Raw genomic sequence first — 10970 nt, forward strand, 5'->3', positions numbered from 1 at the left:
CTCTCTCTCTCTCATCTCTCATCTGCTGAGAGGGTAAGTATGTGACCCAGGCTGTCCTCACACCATATTTTGACCCATCAAGTCCAGTGGTTACTACAAAACTGGTCAGGTAGCCAATCAGAGCCCATATGGATGCTGACAAGGGATATTCCTTCCCTCCTTCTAAGACCTTAGGTACTGAGAACCATGTGAGTTCACAGTGATAAATGCATTCCTCAAAACTCTACAGAAACATAGGCTTGAGTCACTGCCAAAGACCCTGCTTTGGATCAAGAGGGACACATGGGTCCAGACATGCATATTCCCAAGTCAAACCATGCTCTCCAGCTCATCTTGCTCACAAATTCACAGTGTTCATGCTTATTAGTTTTGGGGGTTTCAAAATTGAAATCACCTAGCAAGAGTGAGAAGGAAACACGGAACATGCAAAAAACCCGCTTAGGGGTTTATTAGAGGGGGCACATACAGGCCTGGGGAAGTCAGTGTACAGAGAGAGAGAGAGAGAGAGACAGAAAGCCCAGCCTTTAAAAGCTGCCTAGCAGAGGGGCTCAATGTGACTACATCACACGCAGATGACGGGGTTCATGCATGCGCACAGGGCTGAGCTAAGTCATATGTGGATGATACAACCACGCATGCACATGGGTCATGCGGGGACCCCAGGGCCATTAAGCACTTCTACCTGAGGTCTTGTCTGCACATGCATGGCCCTGGAACCCAGAAATATCAGCTTTATTGTGGCTGAAATCATAACAAAAGTCGTTCTCCTTAAAGGGATAAACCAATTATTTTAATTTCTGACCCCATTTTCTCTCTGAGTTGGTTCTACTACACAATTTAATTTTTCAGATGACCTGGCATGAGATTTCACGACAGCACAGTTCTGTGTGCTGAAGGTTTTGTCAAGTCCCAACAACTAGCTCATATTTCAGACAGATCTGAGGGTTTCCACAGGAATATACTGAATTATTTTTTCATGCCAGAGTATCTTCTCAGGTAAAAATATTACAGTTTTAGCAGCAACTGTCAGACATGCATCCAGTGTTTATTGTCAAGATGAGAGTGCCGTCACAGTTCTGTACCCTAGAAAGTTCAGTAGGCTGCCTGTTATTCCTGCATATATATTGCTTATTCGACTGTTACTCTCAAAATAGCAGCTCCTCACTCTACCCCTCACTCCCCTAAATTGTTGTGAAAACTTTGAAAGTGTTGCTTCCCTTTCCCAGACTCACTCCATCCTGTCCTCACATCCCTGCCATCATCCACTCCTTCACCTGTTATGCCAAACACCCCAGCTCCATCCCTCCCCTTAGAGCCTTCTTCCGAAAAGCAATTCCATAACCATAATTCTATACAACTCCTTAACCTTTAAGACACTCCTGGGGCTAGGGAATAGAGTGTGCTTGTCAAGAAAACTTGAGGACCAGAGTTTGGATTTTTTCCAGCACCCACATAAATGCAGAGCAGGTATGGTGGCCCACCTGTGATCCCAGCAGTCAGCGGGGACAGGAGATCCCTAGGGCAAGCTAACTAACTAGACCAGCTGAACTTGGTGAGCACTGCGTTCAGTGAGGAAGCATGTCTAAGTAAATAAAGTGCAAAGCAATTGGTAAAGACAGCCAGCATCAGGTTTAGACCTCCACACTTAGGTGAACACATACACATGTACACTGGCATACAAACAACACACACACACACAAAGACACCCCAAAGAAGGAGTGGTGGTACACAACTGTAATCATAGAACTTGGAAAACTGAGGTAGGTTCCTGTTTAGCCTGAATTATACTGCAAGTTCAAGGCCAGCCTGGGCTACTAAGAGACGTTGTGCCCTCAACAAAAGATACACTGAGCTTAGTGTGTTCTGGTTAAATGTGCGGACTTTGAACCCAAACTCCTAGGGTTCCATACGGCTCTACTCTTTAGTTTTTGTTTCATCTTTTCAGGCTTTGAGGGTTTTTCTGTAGGATGACAACCACGATAATAGCATTCAATGACGTTCAGTATCTTATTACTGCGGCAGTTCAAGGAAGCATTCAACACAGTGGTAGGCACATCGGAGACTGGCCTTAGTATTAGTAGTATTTAGGACTGTCAGCACAATCTCTCCTGATCAATAGGCTGAAAAGTTCTGCTCAATTCTCGTACTGCACATACTGTTATCTCTAGCATAACACCGGAATGCTGGGGCTTCATCTTTCATGCTCTTAACTCAAGTTACCCGTTGACATATTCTAGGTCCTCAGTGAAGGTGTTAAGTGAATGAATGAATCAAGGAGAATAATAACGACTAGCATTTAATGAGAACCTCTTCCCCTCAAAGTCCTTCACATAGTTCGTGTAATCATCAAACCACCCTGCAAAATAGCTTTACTTTTCCTTTTGGAAGATGAAAAAGATGAAAAAAATTAAGGATCAGAGAGGTTAAGTAAGTCGCTCAAATGCAAGCAGCTGACAAATGAGTGGCCTTTTCCCACAACAGCGGCTTTTGTCCAATCTCTTTCTGAAAGAAAAATAGATTAAAACTATTATAGGTCCTTGGAGGTTTTTTAATCATTTCAGCATTCAAAAATAAGTGACTTAGTTTTAAAAAGAAATCTAGGAGCTGGCAAGATGGTTCAGCAGTTAAGAGCACTGGTTGGTCTTCCAGAGGTCCCAGATTTGATTCCCGGACCACACATGGTGGCTCACAACCATTTGTAATTCCACTTCCAGGGCATCTGGCATCCTTTTCTGGCCCTTGGATATCAGGCATGTAGGCAGTACACATACATATATGCAAATAAAACACCCATACATATAAAATACGATAAAATAAAATGTGGTGGTAATAGTGCCTTATACCATAGCATTAGTAAACAGCACACTACAAAAGCCATGTCTCCATCTTCGTATTATCAAAATGAATTCTGTCTTGTCCCCCTTCGCCATGTATAGAAAGCTTCCAGAATTAGTTGAAATTATTTATAAAAGAAAGAAATATTTCAGTTGGTTTCTGGCTGAGTTTGACTAAGTTGCAAGGAAGCAGAAACATGAGACAAAAGCTCCTTTTACGAATTGGTGTTTGAATTCTAAATTTTGTGCTAATTTTTTACATATAATTGTGCTAAACTGTAAGATGAAAGGAAAGGTTTCTTGCTGGTCTTTGCAAGCACTTCTGCACAAATAACACATTGCAGGTGTGGAGAGTCATTATTCTCAATAAGCAAAAAAGCAAATTGGATATAATTGTCACTATATTTTCTATTTTTAGCGTGAGTGTTGAGGGATATTTCAGCAGACCATATAAGACTCTCTATCAGCTGACTGCAGCTTCCAAAGCTGCTGAAGGTCAGGCTGAAGTCAACGTGTAGGTTCCTTGGGATATTTTTGTCCCTCATTAAGCAGTTCTTTCCATATCATGGCTCTACGTACTTTCTACTGTCAAATCATTGCCCATCACAGAATTGCATTAAATATTTAGGGCTGTGGCGCAGACAGCCCCGCTGACTCAAAGTGACCCCACAACTTTACTCTGGATTCCTTAGACAAAGAGATGTCTGAGGTCAGTTTTTTTTTCTTCTTCTTCTTGGGATGGGAAGGCTGCATCATGTGACCAAGAACATGTTCCCAGCCCTGGCAGGACGCACTACAACTTCTAATGTGGCCCAGGGTCTCCAGGCCCTAAGAGCTGGCACTGCCGATGTCGTATAAATAGCTGACCTGTTCATTCCCCCTGCTGACATGTCTGCCCTGTAGAAATGCAAAATGCAATAATCAAACAGATTGGCCCATGTTACCATTTGAAAGTGAATTGTCCTCCAAAGCGCGTGTGTTTGAGCACTTGGTCCCCAGATGTGCCACTGGCTGGGCATGTGGTCTAGCTGACAAAAAATAGTCATAAGGGTGGGCCTTGAAGGTGATAAATCTTGAAGGTGATAAGTCTGTTTCTGCCTGACTTGTTTTGGCTTCCTGACTGTCTGCCAGTTGCCTCAAGTTCCCACTACAATACACAGGGGTCATCCTTGATGCCAGGCTTTGCCTGTTTAAACCGTGCACCAAAATAAACCCTTCTTCCCTTGCTCTATTCCATACTTTGCTCCAACAACTAGAAAAGGAACTAATTCACTCCACTAGATAGCAAACCTGCATGGTATGTTCTAGAACTCTCTGACCCCGCATACTTCTCCATGGGCCGTTTTTAAATAAATAAATAAATAAATAAATAAATAAATAAATAAAGGAAACAAAGCAGCACTTATTGTGCAAAGCAAAATTCTTCCGTTAAACTTAGCCCCTATTGATCTACAGAAGTTCAGGGTGTGGGAGGAAAAGAGGAACAGAACAGGACTCGGAGTTGCGCGTGTGTGCCGAGAACTTAAGTGCTGAGTGATGCAGTACAAAGCCCGTAGCAAAAGCTCACGAGGCAAATGGCCCGGCAAAGGCAGACATGCTAGGCTCAGGCAAAAGACAATAGGCAGAAGGAGGAGAGATGGAAGAAATAAAGCATTTGGGAAGAAGGCTAGATGTTCAAAAGGGCTGAAGGACAAGGACTGACCTAAACTTCCAGGCCTGGGAGCCAGTTAGGAAAGCCAAGCTGAGGGGAAGATGGATGCTCTGAGACCCCCACAGGAACTGAGAAATAGAAGTGTGCTTGGCCGGAGGGAGCACAAGCCCAGCAGGGCATTCTGGGCACAAGGTCCCTCTCTCTCCAGTAGTCCATGTTCCTAAAGGGACAGAGCTGAGTTTCCAGCAGCTCCTAACATTGCATCAAGATGACCACAGAGACAGAGCTGAGTTTCCAGCAGCTCCTAGTGTTGCATCAAGGTGACCAGAGGGAAAAGGGAGAAATCAGGAACACCTCATATTCAGATTTCTGACTTTCTTGGCCAAATGAGGCACAAAATCACGGTATCTCAGAAACATGGAAGGGAACAATACTTATCTTAAACTTTAAATCTTCATCCATGTTAGGAAAATTCAGGTTCTCCTGTGGATCCATTCTCGACTGTTGAAGGCAAACACTGTGGGCTCATTAGCAGACCCCGCCTCCTGGCTGAGACAAGGATGAGACAGAAGGTGCTGGGTGCTGAATGTAAGGAAGCCAGGACTTGCAGAGCCACGCAAGTGCTCCAAGCCTAATCCTGGGAATGGAGGCCTCTTTAAGGGTTGATCCCTAAAGGCCTCCCTTACATAGCCTACCTCAAGCCCCAACAGAGGCCCTCAAGATTCTCATTGGTTCAGCCGATGGGAACATCTAATAGGAAGTCAGGAAGATGAGCGTAAGGGTCCAGCATGTAAGGGTAGGGTGCTTGTTTTCCTGACTCCTCACCTCTAAGGCCACCTCCCAGAGACTGTAGCTCCTGATCTATGAATACTATGCCCAATTCACTTGCACTCCACTGTGCGCTCTCTCTCTCTCTCTCTCTCTCTCTCTCTCTCTCTCTCTCTCTCTCCCTCCCTCCCTCCCTCCCTCCTCCTCTCTCCCTCTCCCCCTCTCTGTCTCTCCCTCTCCCCGACACTCAGCTTCACAGCGGTAATAGTTGGCTGACTGCTACCAGCCCAGATAACAGCATTGTCTTTTATGGATCCCCTACAACTGCACATCTGCCAAAATTTCTCTTGAAAATAAATTATCCTTCAATCAACTTGTTCTGCAGATGCCACCTGTTGAGACTTTGAATATATATTCAGGCTCAGCCCTGGTAGTATACTATGAATTAATATTTCACGAACCCAGTTCATTACCACATGGCTGCCCCAACCATATAACACAGCATATTTTTTTACATCAAAAGCATTAATTATGCAAATAGAAACATTTCTTTTAAATAGCTCATTTTTGTATGGCTACTTTGGCCTCAAAAAATAAATATGTGAATAAAGGTTGTTATAGCTTTTTCTAATTCTTACGACTCCATGACATCTGCAAAACCCAACCTAGTGATTTACAAAATGAACTTAGAGCTGGTGTGGCAGCGCATGTCTGTAAACTCAGAACTCAAGAGGCTGGAGCCCCAGAGCACTGTAAGTCAGATACCAACCCAGGCCATGTAGAGAGACCCTGTCTTAAGAAGAAAGATGGGGGAGGGATGGAGGGATGGAGGAGGGGAAGGAAAAGGAGGGGAGGAGAGGGCTTAGAAGTTAGAAAGACTTGAGCACAAACCCAAGCTCTTCCTGTACCTAGCTGAGTAAATTTGAGCAAGTCACTTACTCAGATGGACAAGAGCTGTTGGCTCATTTTCTGGTCCCTCTAAAATTGGATTTTTTTTTCCTCTGAAAGTACCTTCTATGTCACTATCTGAATTCAACTACTCTATCGTGACATAACCCCAATTAGGAAAGTACCCCCACTGCTGCCAAAATATGGATACTAAACTTTGCCTCTTTAAATCCAAGCTCTCAGCTCCTGGGAAAGTCTTATATACCATCAGCTCCCTGTCCTTCAGCTCACACCTTTCCCTGCCAACTGACAGCAAACCATATACACCTGAAGGAAGCGATGCTGGAAACTGAATCCACAGGGGCAAGATGTCTGCAGCAACAAAAGCGTGAGCTATTTTTGTAATGTTTCCTTCTCAAGCCCTCCTACTCCGAATAATATCTGGCTGAAAGTGTGAATGGCTGACTCCTGCAGGTATCAGTAACAGATGGAACCAGCTAATTATGTCTCCTCCATGCGAACAGAGATGAAGCTGTTAATAGCTAATTGTACACGTCTCCCGGTTCCCACCACAGGGTGCTGGGCTGAGGCCACTTCCCAACCGAACACAAACATGGCCCCTGCTCATGGCCTGAAGAAACGTGTGGAGAGCAACTGGATACAATGCACCTCAGGTTCTCCTCAAGGCTTGTCAACCAGCGACTCTAGTGGAGAGAAGACACTTGGGGCAAGCGCCAGCTCCCATGTTTTGAAAGCACAAGGACCCAGTCGATGCAGGCCCCACTAACGGACCTCAGTGCAGGTAGCAGAACCCATTCCCCATCAGAAACTGGCATCAGGTCCTTGCTTCCTTTACCTTGAGGTGAGTTCAACTCATCAGAACCATTATAATATTGAGGGTCTCTGGACAACAATCAGCATGCATTCTGGAGAGGACCCTAAAAGGGGTTGCTTTCTAGAACATTCTTCCATCTTCCAAGTGAAAAGAATGTCCAGTAGCGATCATGAAATTTTCGTCTGATCAGTGCCTCAGTTAGAGAGTCGTTTGTTCTTGCCCTTCTCTCAATAGATGATTTGGAGAGCTGGCTTAAGCACACCTATAATGAGCCAGAGCACTTCATTCCCTTAACCAAAAGTCTTGGCTCGATGGTGGTCATATGTCACATGCTCAACCAATCAGAGGCACCCTAAAGCTTTTGATTGAATTCTTAAGAAAGAATATATTCATTAAAATTTCTGACCTGGACAAACTGATTTTCATTCATACTTCCTCTTCCTCCTCCTTTTTCTCCTCCTCCTCCTTCTCTTCTCTCTCTCTCTAGCCCTCCTCTCATTCTCCCCACCCTCTTCACACATACACATGCATATGCACACACACGCACACACACACACACACACACACACACCTCATAGATGTTCTTGATGCCAAATAATACATCTGCCACATAGAGTTATAACCTTGATTCTTCACCCAAAGGCCTCTTCTCTTGTAGTCCAGAAAAGCTCTTTTGCAACTTTCAAGGGTGAGAAAGTTGATGTACTCAGGCAACTATCTGTTGGAGGAGGTCTGCTTGTTGGTTCCCGGCCACCTAGCTAACTTAGACCCGAAATAACCACACAGAAACTGTATTAAACAAATCTCTGCTTGGCCCATTAGCTCTAACTTGTTATTGGCTAACTCTTACATCTTAATTTAGCCCATTTCTATTAATTTGTGTATTGCCATGTGACAGTGTCTTACTGGCTAAAGTTCCAAGCATCTATCTCCGGCAGCTCCATGGCTTCTCTTTGACTCTGCCCTTCTTTCTCCCAGCATTCAGCCAAGCTTTCCCTGCCTACCTAAGTTCTGCCTTGCTATAGGTCCAAAGCAGTTCTTTATTCATTAACCAATAAAAGCAACACATAGACAGAAGGACCTCCCACACCAACTGTCAGCCAATGGAAAATGGAAAACAGTAAAGAAATCCCCAAGTGACCTTACCTTCAGTGGGGCAATCCCAGGCATACTTCACAAGATCTCAGCATGACCTGCCTGTGTGGTCACCTGATGATGAATATATCTATTGAGTTTGCTCTCATCTCTAGCTCACTCTTCTTGCTTCCTAAGAGCATCTTCTGTGTTATTTCAGCTTTTGAGAAGCAGTTGTCTACACAAGAATGATCTTTACTGGAGAAATTCCCATCCCCATGATAGCAAAAGGAGAGGGTGTGAGAAAGGATGGGAAGACTTGCCTTTAGCCCACAGTACAAGACTCACACTGTGAAGGAAAGGGGCAGATAGGAATAGCTAGGCAAGACAGGCCATAAGCCATAGACAGCTCCAGGACACGTTTATCCAATACACGGAAAGATTCTCAAACCAAAGCCACTAGTCGGTTCTCAGTTCTCTCACATCTTGCAAGAACGAGCCTGCTTTGTTGGTCTCACCACGCTCATTTAATAGCAGAGGGCTGCCAGTAGTGAATTTGTTCTCCGCCTGAATGTGGCAGTGGACAAGAAGGGTAAGGGCAGAGCTGTCCGTCAATTGTGCTTCCTGCACAGAACATATGCACACCACACTTTCCTGCCCAAAACATCTCCCAAGTGACCACTATTTGAAATATCTGCTTAGGGTAGTGGGGGATGGTAGAAGTGAGTAGACAACACAAACTAAGATGCTAAGGATGCCTAGGAATGAATCCCATGTAGAAGAAAGCAAAACCAACAGCTGTCACGTAACTACCTGGATCCAAACACTCATGCTACCAAATGTTTCACATCAAAGTTAAATAATTTTATACTTTCCCATTTTTTTGCTTATTGCTTTTGTCTTTGCAGTTCTTATTTAAATTAGATGGACTTGGACTTTTAATCATGACAATAAAAATGGTGCAGTCTAATACAGATATCCTAGGTCTTGGTTTTTCTAGTATTGATCTGAACTTTGTGTTTACTTCCTTTATAACTGGAAAGCTGGCCTTTCTACCTCGTTTTACCTCTATTATGGTAAATCTTGATGACAACTTTCTCTTTGTTCAGATTATCCAGCTTGTGGTCCAGCTCCTTGACTAGTATGGAACACGTGCTTTTTTATCCATGGATGAGATCCTGATTAATCACTCCATCCTAATGACTCATGAAACAGATTTTAAATATTAATTAGAAGGTTAACATGAACATCAGAAACACGTTCAAATGCTCAAGACTCCACCGTGTTGGAAAGCAAAATTTTACTCCATTTTTCCTGAAGTAGTGCCCTGTATTTTCTCTGTTTCACATTTTAACTGATTAAAGGAGCAGTGTAGACTTCCTGCTGTCCTCTCACAATGCAGTGCTCCCTGGCCACTTTCTAGTCTGACTTCCATCACTCTACGCAGGCCTGCCTAGCAGGGAAGATTAAAGTGGGAAGGCACATGGGAAGGTAATGTAAAGGAGAGGTAGCTAAGGGACAGCTAACACTAATGATGTTTGGGAAATCCATATGGAAACCTACTATTGTATTTGTTTACACACACATACAAACACATTGAACTGCCATTGCCTTACACAAGGTGCTGATGCTCCTCTAAGAAAACACGGTTTATTGAACAAGAAGACTGGTGTCAGATGTAGGCTACTACATTTGAGTTGTTGGTCAGAAGGTTCCCAGAGATTCCACACAAAACAATACAGGCTATTGCCACTACTCTTGGTTACTAAAATGCACTTGGTGGTAAGACACCACACACTTTGATCACAGGCCATGGAAAAATCACGCTGGTGCTGACATGGAAGTGTCCCCTCCCTACTAACTAGCTTTCATAATGCCAGAAGGTCTTCTGCAGGGTTGTTAGGGGAGAAAAGCCACCAACAGTCTTACTCAACTGTGAACCCCACAAGCTAAAAAAAATAGCTTGGCAAAATATGCCTTCATGCAATAGTGGCATGAAGGTTGAGGAGTAATCAACAGCTTTCTTTTTTAACTATTATTTTATTTATTTGTTTGTTTGTTTGTTTATATTTCAACTGGTTTCCCTCCCTCTTCTCCTCCCATTCCCTCCCCCAAGTTTCCCTTTGCCCTCTCCAATCCTCTCCTTCTCTGTTTCTGTTCAGAAAGGGGCAGGTCTCCCATGGAATCAATAAAGCATGGCATATAAAGTTGCAGAACACTAAGCACCTCTCCTTATATTGAGGCTGGACAAAGGCAATCCAGTATGAGAAATACGCTCCTAAGAGTCAGCCCAAGCATTAGGGATAGCCTATTATTAGGCTAAATGAACTTAGTATCAAACTACCTTCTAAATACTTAACCTCTGTACTCATAGGTTAGAGCAATTCCCAGTCCTCATCAGTGAAGCTTGCTTGTGTAGTGGAGGGGAGTTAATACAGATACCCACAAATGGTCAACGTGCAGGAATAAATGATGGTGAATGCTCAACCATAAGTGGGGGCTCTGCCCTGAGTCCCTAAGTGGAACACCTGTACCGCACTCCTTCCCGCAAGGCTCAGGGTACATAGTGGGAGAAGGAGGTGAAAGACTATAAGAGCCAGCAGCCAGGGAGGACTCCTACAAAATTGTACCTTCTGGACATGATCGACTGCTTCATTCCTGAACAACGAGCTATGGTTGCCTGAACAAAATGAAGCCAGTCAACATCCCAGCACGGATGGGGAAGAGATTGAGGGAGCCACACACCTCTCTAGAAGCCAATGACAGTTGATGACTCCTGAGGAAGGGAGGAGTCAGTTTTCTTCAAGGGTTTGGCTCCTAGTAGATTGTCCACACTTCAGCAAGGGTGCGTGCATCCGTGCACTTATAAGCACTAATTAGACTCGGTGAGTTATTAAACACAAATAAGAAGAGGACATGA

This window comes from Alexandromys fortis, unplaced genomic scaffold, assembly GCF_014885135.2.
Source record: "Alexandromys fortis isolate MF-2015 unplaced genomic scaffold, M_Fortis_MF-2015_v1.1 scaffold_45, whole genome shotgun sequence".
Lineage (NCBI taxonomy): Eukaryota > Metazoa > Chordata > Mammalia > Rodentia > Cricetidae > Alexandromys > Alexandromys fortis.